The following is a 14,009-nucleotide window of genomic DNA, read 5'->3' as shown; positions in this document are numbered from 1 at the left end:
CTACAAGTTGTCTTGCTATTGCCTGCAAAGATTGCAGCTGGGAGCCCATAATTCATGAATGCACTGAAATTCATTCTTCAATTCGAGCTATGGAAATCATTCTTCTTTCCATAGCTCTTTGCGTCGTCCTCAATTTAAGTAGAACCCTTTCCGTAAGCCTCCAGGTTTCTGCCCCGCACGTGAGTACTGTTAAGACACAGCTAACGTAGATTATTCATGGCTAAACAAAGAAGGGGCGGTAGATAAAGAAATCTGTTTCCACTTTGTCAGGTTAATTTAAGCAAGTCATTTCATGAAGTTTAGCAGAATGCGTTGTTGGGCAAGTTGGTTCATTGTATTTGGAAAGATTGGTTGCGCTTTCTAGACGATCACAAGGAAGAAGACAGGACAGGCGCAAACCCGACATGACCGCTAAAGCTTGGGCTGATGCTTGAGCCTGGGAAGAAGACAGGACAGGCTTGCGCCTGTCCTGTCTTCTTCCTTGTGATCGTCTAGAAAGCGCAATCAATCTTTCCAAATACAATGAACCAACTTGCCCAACAACGCATTCTGCTAAACTTCATTTCTTCTACATCGGGCTCTTCCTTTAGTGTTCTCTCTTCATCATGCCAAGCATCAGCGGTCATGTCGGGTTTGAGCCTGTCCTGTCTTCTTCCTTGTGATCGTCTAGAAAGCGCAACCAATCTTTCCAAGTCATTTCATGTTGTCTTCTTCAAGAAAACCACAATGGCTGCTCCGCAATGATGCGCCAGGATGTCGTTGCGGAGCAGCATGCCAACATGCAGAGTATGGCTACGTGCAAGCCGATTGCGAGCAGCAAAATGAATGAAAAATCTAAATAATGTTCGATACTACATTTCTACACTACAAATAACTTCGAATTACGAATGTGCTATATTTCGTGACCATCACTTGGTCATTATTTTTTCATTTGGCTTGCCTTGGCGTTCAACTTGACTTGACCTCGTAGGCTATCGGCTTTCCATGGTTGTGATTCTATATATATATATATATATATATATATATATATATATATATATATATATATATATATATATATAGTAATCGCTCGATGCAGCACACGTATAGGATTTATAACAACCATTCTCAACGAAATCAAGCATGCTTCGCAATGCGTAGATGTTCAAGTGGAGTTCAGCAACCTTAAAGGGACAGTAAAGGCAAATATTAGGTCAAGCTAATATTATAGATTAGTGCTCGAGGATCTCTAAGGCCGAGTGACATGGTCGGAACCGTCATGAGGCGGCTTTTGCAGAGCTCAGTGATGGGTACAGGGAACAACCACCACCTCCACCACAAAGGTGTTACGTGAAATGACGCGAGGCGTAACTGTTTACAGTGCATTTACAACGAGGTACGCAGCAGCTACCGAAATGGTGGACAGCTTGCACACCGCAAGCAACCGTCTTCTTCGTCTTCTGCTCCAACCAGAATGTCCCTTTTGGAATTAGTTGGCTTCGTAACATATTTATCACGAACAAAGCCTTACTAATCGAGAAATTGAGGTAAATGCAGCACACGATTAGAGACTCCCTCGGGAAATTCAAGTACTTGTCTCATGACGAAAGCACTCCTCAGTTCAACTGTCACTAGTTGTCAACCGCTCGTTGCAAAAAACATCCTTGTATGGTAAGACGAAACAAAATCCAAGTAGAAGAAAATTCAACTTCCATGTGACGTCACGCGATGCCCGAACGGTCTACGCCGCTTCACCTGAAAGCAGCTGCAGCGGCGAATTCACCGCTCTCTGTTGGCTAGCTACCGCCGTCTGTTGGGCACCGGTTTACTCACCGACGGCAGCAAAGGGTGCTGATGGCGTGCACGCAGTCATCATTCCCCCCCCCCCCTCCGGTAGGGTGGCGGGAGATTTGAATTTCGGAAAATGTATTCGGACCCTTCACATGCTATTTTCTCGTGAATTAAGTATTTCCTTTACACGAAACAAGGGTTGCGACATTTCTGCAATGGTATTTAAACAGTCCGCGTCAACTTTGTATTTGCCTTTAGCTTCACTTGAAGCTTCTTTTTTTTTCTGTAACAAATCGTCTAACACTACACGATTTGTTGTAAGTGAACGCGTTTGCCCGAAGTTATTGTAGCAAGCGTCAAATTGGCGCTATTACTCTTCCTTTTTTGTCATCTGCATCATCTCAGATTTTTAGCAAGCGTCATTGTATAGTCGTGGAAAACCCGGCGGGAAAATTTGTCGACATTTGCCATTGCCAGCAGCAATATTAAATTCCGTCAGTCAATCAACAGATTGATTATTCATCCAGTCATTCAAATTCATTCAATCATCAATCAATTCCAGTCCCAGTCCTCAATCTGTCCCAGTTTAATAGCTGCAATACTTCTTCCCAGCACGCAGTGAATAGCATTGGATAGATTGCGTCTGCTCGTCTGACCCCTTTCATTATAGGTATCTTCCTACTTTTCTTGTGTAGAAATAAGGAAGCTGTGTAATCTCTGTAGATATCCTCTGAGATATTTGCGTAAGGGGCCTGTACTTCTTGATTACGTAATGCCTCTATGACTCCTTGTACATCTAATGAATCAAAAGCCTTTTCGTTATATATGAAAGCGATATAGAGATGCTGATTGTGTAGGCCTATTGTGTAGACAGCCTTGCTGTTACAGCCTCATTTGTTCAAACCAAATGAAAAGCGCTTCGAAATATGCACTACGTTGTTTTTTCAGAACTTTATAAAATCGCGAGGAATGACGTGCACTCACCCACGACGGTAGGACTCGCTTGCCGCTTCACTTCTGCGACCATTCTACGTGAATGGTCAATGTGTCTTTACAAAACTAGCAGAGGTTCAAACTATCTATCAAACTAGGGTACATTTATTTGCACTCACACCTACAGTGATGTCAATACAAGCACACTTATTCCTTATCCTCAATGTCTGAACCATCTTGCATAATCGTTACCTCAGAGCGCGAAAACGGCTGCTACGCACAGGTGGGAGAAGGCTTAAAAAAAAGCCAATTCACAAACCTTGATGTGTTTAGGATTAACTACATGACAAACATATTTCTGGACAAAGCCTCTATCCTTCCACAAATATTTTTTTTTCTTATAACCGACAATTTAGTACTGAGGCGTCAAGATCCGGCAAATATGCTCTCCCTGAGACTTCTGCATTGCACCGGCTTCCTTTTCGTCTCTCCAGACATTCCATGCGTTTGCAGCGGGAAACCAGCCGAGAAGGAACGTTGCTGTGAAAGTAGTTTTATTCTTCTTTATGCTTAAAAAGCTTTGACGTAATCTCCGCGAGGAAAAGAAGGTCGCACGAAGTTGTAAGGCTCCTACCACATAGTCTCATTACTAGAATTTTGATGGTTGCATTTCGCCAAGGCTCTTCTTTACTTTTTTATGTATTCTCTCGTTCCGCTGCATACTACGGTCACCATTTTCTTTCGTTGTAATTTTATTTTAAGGGAAACGATGTTTTACAAAAAAGCGATTACCTGCGCGTAGGCGAAAACGTGCATTATAACCGTCGCTCTACTCAATCAATGCAGTCTTCTTCAGACGTCATCATCGCCTCTCTTGGTGAAACAGCCTGACAATCTCAAAGCATCTTCTGGTTAACAATTTGTACATTTCCCTCAAAAGGACATCTTTTCTACATAAACTGTCTATACCTGTAACGGATTGCCTCTTATCCATTTATTCCCTGCTTTCTTTCTACCAATGCTGTAAGCGTCTCTTGGTTATCTCGAATCGTGGACGGTTAATGCCACCATCCAGTTTAGGTTCGAGCACTCCTGGGGAGTGAACGTTACCCTACAGGTCTCGCTCAGTTAATACCTTCGCATTTCATTAGGATTTGATCTATGGCTTACGGATTTTGTCTGCAGCTGTCACATGCGAATATTTGTTGCGGATATGTTTCCCGGTATATATTCGTGCATGGACAACCAGCTCGAGCCTGGAATAGCTTGGCACTGCCCTTGGTGTCACCCTATTAATCTTGCCTTCTAATTTTTTTTTCCATGACTTGCATCCAATTTGCTTTCTCTTTCTTTTCTTACTTTCTTTTGATGACTCTTGCTTATATTTTTACACTTTCAAATACCGTGCACTTGGTTACCAACATTCCTCAACTCTTCCTCCATTTTATGTCCACGCTTTTGATGTAGAGATATTTGTGCACTCTGCTATGCAGTGTTGATGCATCCGCCGTGGTACTGCAGTGGCTATGGTGTTGGGCTGGTAAGCTCGAGGTCGTGGACTCCAATGCCGGCCACGGCGGCAGCATTTCAATAGGGGTGGAATGCGAAAACGCCCGTGTACTTAGATTTCGGTACACGTCAAAGAATCCCTGGTTGTTGAATTTATTCCGCAGTGCCCCACTACGGCGCTGCTGACAGTCAACTCGTGGTTTCGGCACATAAAACCCATGGAGCAATCTAAGTTCAATTTCTTTAGCGCAGATATCACAGCCGCCACCAGATGCCGCGACAAGTCCACAAAGTGAGGGCACGGCGGCTCGCTGAGGCCAACCGCGTTCGGCTGATATTTGGAGCGTCGGGTTCTACTCCGGCGGCGCTGCCTGTGGCGCGGACGAGCACGACCGTTCGCACTCCACCTTGAAAGCGATCTGCGATGGGGACAGAGTGCGCCGAGCGCTGAGAGCTTCGTGTGCGTAGTGCTCTGCCCGCGTAGTTCGCGTTTAACCGGGGGGCAGCACGAAGGTCCATTCGCTCGCTCCTGCTGCCGCGCTTCCTCACGCCAGCGTTATTATAGCAAGCGTCTGCGGTCATCGAGAAAGATTTGTTATGTTCGCTTGTGCGCGTGTGTGACCACATGAGACAGTTTCTACATAAAAACAACTGTCCTTACTTCGTGTAATAATTTGCTATCGCAGTCGATTTTTCGCCTTTCGGGCGAAGCTGTGACTATCTTTCTTTATTCCTTCCTTTTTCGCATCTCTGTTTGGTACATTGCTGGCACGTGATCTTTGAAACAGCTAGCGGTGGCAATTAATATGTTGCAGAAGGTTCGGAATTGGTGCGCATGCGCCTGTGATCTGGTCGGATTTTCACAAGAGTGAAAGATACTTGACTCGTAGGAAATATAGTCATGTCCGCATGCAGACAAGATATATCAGGGTGTCAGTTGACTTTAGTGTTTTTCGCTGAACTACAGTGCAATGATGGTGCTAAAGCCTGATGCTTCTACTCACAAAAGCATTCCTAAGAGAACCCGCACAATTTTTTAGTGCTGCTGAATTGCCAATATGGGGTCACAGAGGGGCATGTGCGTTGAAAGATGTCGGCTTTCGTTAACAATGGTATGAAGAGATGCAGGTTCCGGTATTTCTATTACTATTTTTCCAAATTAGTCTGCAGCGTGAACTTTCTGTTGACGGCAGACGTTCCACCGAGCGGTTTACTAAGTACCTTGCCGCTACTTTAAAGCGAGTAGCTGGAATTGCATCTTTTGCTCCTTTTCGTGAATGTTCGATGGTCGATGGTCGGTGGCCGGAAGTAGCAAGCAAATGTTCGTCGGTTCGTTCTGTCCTTCGCTCGCTTGCTCCCTCCCTCCCTTCCTGGTTCGTTCGTTTGTTCATTCGTTCGTTCATGCTATTTGCTTACATTGGTAATCATCGTCAGTGGTTCCCACATTTTTTTTCTTTTCTTTTCTTCATTTAGCCTTATAGATGTTGAAGATGTTATGATGATAATTTATGCTTTCTTCCTTTGAGGATTGTGTTATCAAGAAGAAAGCCCCAATCTGCTGCTCACAAGAATAAAGCAAGAAAATAATTAAAATGCACCCAAGGAAGAAAGCGAGCGGCTCATTTTGTGTTCCCATCACCAAAGGGGTTCACGTCACGTTGCTTCATGGGAAATGGGCTCTACATGACTGCCGCACCTCTCAGAATATTGTTTGGTTCCTGGTAGCTTTTAGTATCGCCAACTTCACGATCGACCGTACCCAACTCGCCCGGATATTGTCTGCATGCTCGGCGACTATAGGTTCCCGCTTGCATACCACGGTACCATTCCCATAAGCCTTCCGTTTAAATTTTTTTTTATTACTACGTTCCAAAGTTTTCACGTGATGCTCCCTCCTAGCCTCAGTTTAATTACCCTGTGAGCAGAAGCCGCACATGCGCAGATGAACGAAAGGCGCACGTTGAACCGCACAGACGTCACCCTGGCTTTGTTCTTTACAGGGCTTTGAGGCACTTTTGTGGCATCTCGAAGACGTCACAAGGTAAATATACCTGGTAGCGAAGCTTCCATAGGAGCCCATACGTTCAAAACATGGCGGTCCATCGGCGGTCCATGGGGCTTAGCGCCATCTGTATGTGGTGGGAACACTTCCGGCGGAAGAAAAAATAATGTGACGCCATGTCCGTTAAAAGCAGAAGTGACGTCATTTTGTTTTCGAAGGCGCGAAATTTGTTTTGTTGTTCTTCCTTTGGAGCTATATATTCAAATGCCCCGCCATTCGACTTGATGGGCGTTTCGAGTTTTCAGCGTGGAAAGCGATGCAGGAAAAGGCCAGCCGTACGGTTGTCGAAATCGCATCCCTGCACAGAATATACTTTCATTGGAGGCCGACGAAAGCTTTAGTTGTAGAGTGCTGATCCTATTGCTGGATGCCAAGCCCGTCGGGCAGCGCAGTCGCACCAAAACAACTACACAATTATCTGGCGGTCGTAACTCACTACTTTTGATTGAACAGATTAAGAAGCAATGAAGCTACCCGCGTCACCAAATTCAGACAAACTTCGACAAGCAAGAAAGCACAAACTGTGAGGGGGGCGTATTTCAACAAGTGATACGAGTGCGCCTTTCTGCCCATTTCAAGACATGCACTGCACTGCGAGTGATAGTGGCGTCAACGCCCCCTGTAGCGATGGGCGCTGAAAAGAAATGCATTTATTAATAATAATAAAATTAAACTTGCATTTTGTTAACTCGTCACGAATATATAAAATTGACTAGGAACTTTATTTTCGTTGAATGAATCTAACGGTGTCTCGTCTGAATTAAAAAACGCGTTTTTCTTTCCCAATGTTTGTTCCCTCCAAACCTAGTCGCGCTTCAATCGCTGCTCCCATAACCCCCCATGCTGATGTCGGTGACAATCTGTACTGAACCGCTTTTCGCCCGAAGCTTCGCGACCTATTTGAATCGACCTTGGACGTCATTTGAGGGCGTTCATCTCCTGCCAAAGGCCATTTCTGCATGCCCCATTGTTGACGTAGACGTGCGATGGGATGCCGACACGATCTGTGCAGCAAACGCAAAGAAAATTATCCTATCAAAATAAAATCTGCGTACTCTACTGGCGGGAATATCGTCAGAATTTTCTAAGCGCACGTTGCTTCCATGCGTGACCAATGGCAATGCCACGAGCGGAGGCATTGCCATCGAGCGCGTGATGTCGTCTGCTTCACTACCTCCCCCGCCCCCTCCCCCCCCCCATGATCGCTGCGTTCCCTGTCGTCTTTCTATGAGATACGCATGCTCGCCCTCTACTATTTTCATGTCACTGTCGTTAAGATGACAGTCACTACCAGTTCCTCACCCTCGTGCCCTTTGTCGCGTCCTCACCTCGCCTTTACACTACCGTTCAAAATTTTGTGCACCCTTCTTCGCCCTTACGTTGACACGGCTACCATCCTTCTCAAATCCCTTCGATTGGCGACAATTTAACAAACAAAAACATTTACTGCTCTAGTTAGCACAGTTTACAAATACGATTGCCTACCATGCCATTACAATTCTCGAAGCGCGCCACATTCCTTTGCTTATAAGAATAAAAAGATCGCTTAGATTCCAGAAAGGCAAAGGTGATCCTAAAGGGTACAGCAACTCGCGAAGTTGCTGTTGACTACATCAAGCCGATGTACCTGCGATTCATGTTTTCCTAACTCTTGAATTATTAAGGTATTGGCGTTCTTAGGGTACTTAGTGCTCTTTCTTTCCGTCCGTCCGTCTGTCCGTGTGTACGTATGTATGTATGTATAATAATAATATTTGGGGTTTTACGTGCCAAAACCACTTTCTGATTATGAGGCACGCCGTAGTGGAGGACTCCGGAAATTTCGACCACCTGGGGTTCTTTAACGTGCACCTAAATCTAAGCACACGGGTGTTTTCGCATTTCGCCCCCATCGATATGCGGCCGCCGTGGCCGGGATTCGATCCCGCGACTTCGTGCTCAGCAGCCCAACACCATAGCCACTGAGCAACCACGGCGGGTTGTATGTATGTATGTATGTATGTATGTATGTATGTATGTATGTATGTATGTATGTATGTATGTATGTATGTATGTATGTATGTATGTATGTATGTGTGTATACATACATACATGTATGTGTGTACACATACATACGTGTATGTATATATGTATGTATGTATGTATGTATGTATGTATGTATGTATGTATGTATGTATGTATGTATGTATGTATGTATGTATGTCCGTGTTTTTATCTGATTGCTTTCCCGCCTACCTGAGTCACTGGGTAGTCCTGCGTCGAAGGGTTAGTGCATGCGTGCTGTGCTAAGGTAACAGGGTTCGAAACCAACCGTTGCACCAGCTTAGGTCACTGAATGAGTCCCACTGTACACACGTGCCGTTCTTCAACCAATCGGTTTCGCGTCCGCATTTGTTACTGTAGATGCGGGACTGGGTAGGCACCACTGCTCGAAGAAACTCGTTGACGAATACTTCGAGCACTTGTCATGTTCCACTTGCGCTGTGCTTGTCTGCAGTGAACCTCTTTGAGGCGAACTCGGGTCACCGGTTATGAGCCAGCAGCTGTCTGCCGCTCACCAATGAAAGTCTTTAATGGGAACTCGGCTTTCTTGGTGGGGGCCACTGGTTATTTGACGGTCTACAATGACGAAAAAGTACGGCGGCACTCATGTGCTCCATGCACCGTGCATTGAGCGAGGCGAGCAAAACTCGTAGGGCTGGATTTTTTTTACTTCGTAATACACGTAGAGTAATGCACAAACGCCTAATAATATATGAAATGCAATTCTAAGCAATATGCATGCGGTACCCAACCACAGCCGACTTAGGTAGAGCAATCTCATAACTACATCTGAAGTACCAAGACCACCAGTTTGAGCCACTTACTGGTTTTTGAGAGCTTCTTTGCCAATTTAATATTATAATTCCTTATTAAACCACGAACAGCGCGCTCGACTGTATCACTATATCGCGCGGAGATTCTTCCATGTAAATTGCAATTCGGCGTTCGTAAGGCGAGTGAGAGGCTCGGAAATTCTCCGGAAATCTAGGGCAAAATGCCTGTAACACGCATGGAACCCGAAGAACCTACCTAGAGCTTTCTTGTGTTCTCAGGAGGGGCCTTCCATGTCGCCAGCTCTAGAGGCGCTTGGGCTGGTGTCCCGGCTCGGGTGGCGTGTCCGATGCATAAGCACCTCCACGAAATGCCACGCAGATGAGGGTGAGCTAGCTGGCACGCAGGCAGACAGAAAGGGACACTACGTGGGCAATGAACTTAGAGCGTTTATTCGGCGAACTTCTGCCAGAAAGCAAGCGCACCAACAACTCGGTGGCGGCGAAAACAGCAAGCTCGCGAGCGGCGTTCGTGCGACTGAGCCACCGAAAGCGGTGGTTCCGTGTTTATACCTTGCGTCGCGGAATATTCGAAACGCGTCCAGCGCGTCCAGCGACGCCGCGCGCGTCGCTTCGCGTAGGCACAAAAGTGATAAAACGCGTGAACGGTAAAGCAGAAATAAATGCACGTTGCAATATCGTGATCTTTTAATTTCCATCAGCGCCTCCTAACACATTCTGGCCGGTTGTCATTCCCCTTAAAACATTAGAAAGCTTTAGTACTGCTCCATGACGATGCGTACGCAGCACGCAAGCGCTTTGCGGAATGTAGCAACGCGTGTCACGTCAGGGCTTACGTCACGTCAGGGACATGCCTATACGTGCGTAAGCGGGCGAGCGTCGTTGGACGCCTGGCGCGTCGGAGCTAGTTGGCCGCGTCCGACAGTGCGTCGAACCATCGGTCGAACTATGGACGCTGTTTATCTCGCCAACGTGACGTAAATTGTTCGCTCAAACAGTGCACACTGAACACTTTATCAAAAACAAAGATGATATATTTTGGAATGGATTCCTAACGTGCACGATCCTGGAATGGGTTCGGCGGCTTCACTTCATGCAGCAAAGCCAAATCGCAGGTCATGGAAAAGTACAGCCTTCTGCTTGTCGCCTTTGACGCCGCCATTATGCGAAACTCCTTTGTCTCGCGCTCTCCCGAACAAACGCGAACCACGAGAGCAGCACGCAAGGCTCCATCGTAGAGTGTATAAGAGCGACTGGACGAGGACGTAGAAAGAAACAGATACACAGACACAGCGCTTCACTTTCAACTATAGATTTTCGCACGCATCGATCAATATATACCGTGCGAGCGGAAACAAACGTAAGAGCAAAAAAGAACATTGAGTTGTGCATTTCGTTGAACCGAACACGTGTGCAAGACAAGGGAAAAACATGTACTACAGTAGTTACAAAGATAAACCGAGGAACCGTATCTCCTTTTCCGATAGTGACACCGAAGGCTTGCTTACGCACTTTTGCACAAATTTTGCAATCTCGTAGGCCTCTACAATCTCCCTCGTGATCCTGCTATGAGCCTTGTACAGAATGGAAGTGCCTTCAAACATGGGTTTGCAGGAACAATCTCAGCAGTGAATACCCAAATGACCTGAGATTACCTTAGTGACGTTAAATTGATGCTCTTTTAATCTCTCGTTGATGCATCTGCCGGTTTGACCAATGTACGTTCTTCCGCATGATGCATCAACGAGATATTAAAAGAAGACAGAAGATAGTGTGAGCGCCCCCACCTGCCGGAGGAGGAGAAATGAAATGGCCCTACTTAAGGATGGATGTATAGATGGACGCTATTGTGGCAAGTTCGCTGACGCGAACTTGCCACAATTTCATTCTTTCCTTCCCTCCTCTCTATCCCTGTGATCTTTGCTTTCCCCTTTCTCATTTCCCCGGTGTAGGGTAGCCAACCGGACGTTATTCTGGTTAACCTCCCTGCCTTCTTCTTTTCTCTTTCCTCCTCCTCCTATTAACTTCCCTTTCGGTGGGATACGCAATCAAGCTGTTGTTACTGTATTGCCTAATGCCCTACCTAAGATAAAAAAAAAGAAAAAGAATCTTATTTTCCCAACATCGCAGTGTTTCACGTCACGTTGCTTCGTGGGAAATAGGCTCTTCACGGCTGCAGCATCTCTCAAGACTTCGTTTAGTTCCTGGTAGCTCTTAGTAACGCCACTGTCACGATCGACCCTACCCAACTCGCCCGGATATTGTCTGCATGCTCGGCGACTATAAATAACCGCTTGAATATCGAGGCATTTTTCCCATTAGTCTATATATCTAGTTATATATCTTTTATTACTAGATTCCAAAATTTTCACGTGATGCTCCCTCCTAGCCTCAGCTTCCTTACCCTTCGAGCCGAAGCCGCAAATATGCAGATGAACGAGAGGCGCACGTTGAACCGCACAGACGTCGCCCTGGATTTGTTCTTCACTGTGCTTTCAGGCACTTTTGTGGCACGTCGAAGACGTCATTTGCGGGCGTTCATCTCCTGGCAGAGGCCGTTTCTGCAGGCCCCATTGTTGACGTAGACATGCGATGACGATACCAACACGTTCTGTGCAGCAAACGCCATAAAAAATATATCCTAATAAAAAAAATTTGCGTATTCTTCTGGCGTGGATCTCGTAGGAATTTTTTAAGCGCACGTTGCTTTCAAGCGTGGTCTACAGGCGTCAATCGGTTGGAAATTTTCTAACCACAGGTTCATTTCATGCGTGACCTATGGCAGTGCCAAGAGCGCGTGATATCGTCTGTTTCACTACCTCCCCTCACCCCGACCATAATCGCTGCGTTTCCTCTCGTCCTTCTATGGGTTACTCATGCTCGCCTACTACTATTTTCATGTCACTGTAATGAAGATGACGGTCACTACCAGCGGTGCGCAAATACCCAAATCTTTCGTTTTCCTTCCTCACCCTCGCGCCTTTTGTCGCATGCTCAACTCGCCTTTACAGTCCCGTTGAATATTTTATCCACCCTTTTTCGCCCTTACGTTGACAAGGCTACCATCTTTCTCAATTGCCTTCGGTTCGCGACAATTTAAGAAAAGAAAAACAACATTTACTCCTCTCGTTAGCACAGTTTACTAATGCGGTTGCCTACCATGCCATTCCAATTATCGAAGTGCGCCACATTCCTTTGCTAATAAGAATAAAAAAATCGCTTCGATTCCAGAAAAGCAAAGGTGTTCCTAAAGCTTACAGCAACTCGCGCAGTTTAGCGACTATATTAAGCCAGTGTACCTCCGATACATGTTTTCCGAACTGTTGAATTCTTTAAGTGTAGCGTTCTTAGGGTACTTCGGGCACTTTCCAGGGACTACATTTGTATTTATCTATCTATTCACAATATCTAAATTTCGGGGTTTTACGCCCCTAAACTATGAATTTATTCACGCCATACCCTCTAAGCAACCCCCGCTGGTCTGTCTGTCTGTCTGTCTGTCTGTCTGTCTGTCTGTCTGTCTGTCTGTCTGTCTGTCTGTCTGTCTGTCTGTCCGTCCGTCCGTCCGTCCGTCCGTCCGTCCGTCCGTCCGTCCGTCCGTCCGTCCGTCCGTCCGTCCGTGTTTTTACCTAATTGCTTTCCCATCTACCTGAGTCACTGGGAAGTGCGGAGACGAAAGGTAAGTCCATGAAGCTGCTCTGCCAAGGTTGGTCCAACCAACCTTTGGACAAACTTAGACCACTGAGTAAGTTTCAGGGTACACACGTGTCCCTCTTCAATGAATCGGCTGCTGTAGATGCGGGACTGAGTAGGCTGTTCGAAGAAACCCTTTGACGGTTTCTTCGTCTCCACGTCATGAAATTCCGGCATAGAAAGCTATTGGCCTCATTTGAGGGGCACTTATTGCGGCGCTTTTGTGTTGTACGCGATCGTAAATGTAGAGACAGCGTTGGAGAAGTGGTGCGCCTGGTCTGAAGGCACTTGACTGATGTCACGCCTTCCACCAAGCACTCACACGCTTCAACGAACAAAAAGATATTGGCCCCACATTTATTATACCGGGTGTCATCATTGTGACAGCTTGATCCTTCACTTTATATGAACGACAGATCGCGTATTCCGAGTACAATCATTTAGTTATCCAATGTTCAAAAACGAGCAATCCCTCAGAAAATCCACTGGTAACACTATCCACTCTGCAATGACCTTGAATCTAAAGCAAAGTAGTTCTTGCGTGGCTTTCTCAGTGGCCAAGACAAACTTGGAGGGTGACTCATCGTTTTTTTCATCTGCGTTAACTTTCATAAGATGGATAAAATACGCAGTACAGAATTTCTAGCGCCCGAGCACAAAACATGCAAGCGACGGTATAGTCCGCAGTACCACGCTTGCACACACCTGTGAGATGACTGCTGCCGCGCTTCTAAAGTTTAAAAAACGAGAAAAAAAAACGTGCGGGGTTTTGTAACGCGTAGTGCAAGCGACTGAAGCTACTATAGTGTCTCTTTCTGCGAGGACGTGTAATGTTTTCGATTACGTTCGGCACGTTTATGACCTCACTCTGCCAACTCTTCTCTGCTGAGGATCTGTTTTGGCTGCATTACCTTCCGTTGCACGCCGCCGCGACTTTCGACCAGCCACCGCCACCAAAATAAGTAAAAGCGGACCAATTGCAAACGCCGGCACCACCCTCTTCATCCGGTTACATATTTTCAGTGCGCTGGCTCGGCCCCATGGAAATACTCTCCACTAGAGCTTGCACTCATCTCCTGGCAGCCAATTAGAAACAAAAAACCGCGCAATCTAAGCAATGTTATTCGTTTTGAAAGCAATGAAAAGTGGCCTCCTATAAATTAATAGAACGTTTGATCAGGCAACGGTACGGGTCACCGCCTGATGCT

This window comes from Dermacentor variabilis, chromosome 4 (genome assembly GCF_050947875.1).
Source record: "Dermacentor variabilis isolate Ectoservices chromosome 4, ASM5094787v1, whole genome shotgun sequence".
In the NCBI taxonomy this organism is placed as follows: Eukaryota; Metazoa; Arthropoda; class Arachnida; order Ixodida; family Ixodidae; genus Dermacentor; species Dermacentor variabilis.
This window is presented reverse-complemented; position numbering follows the sequence as displayed.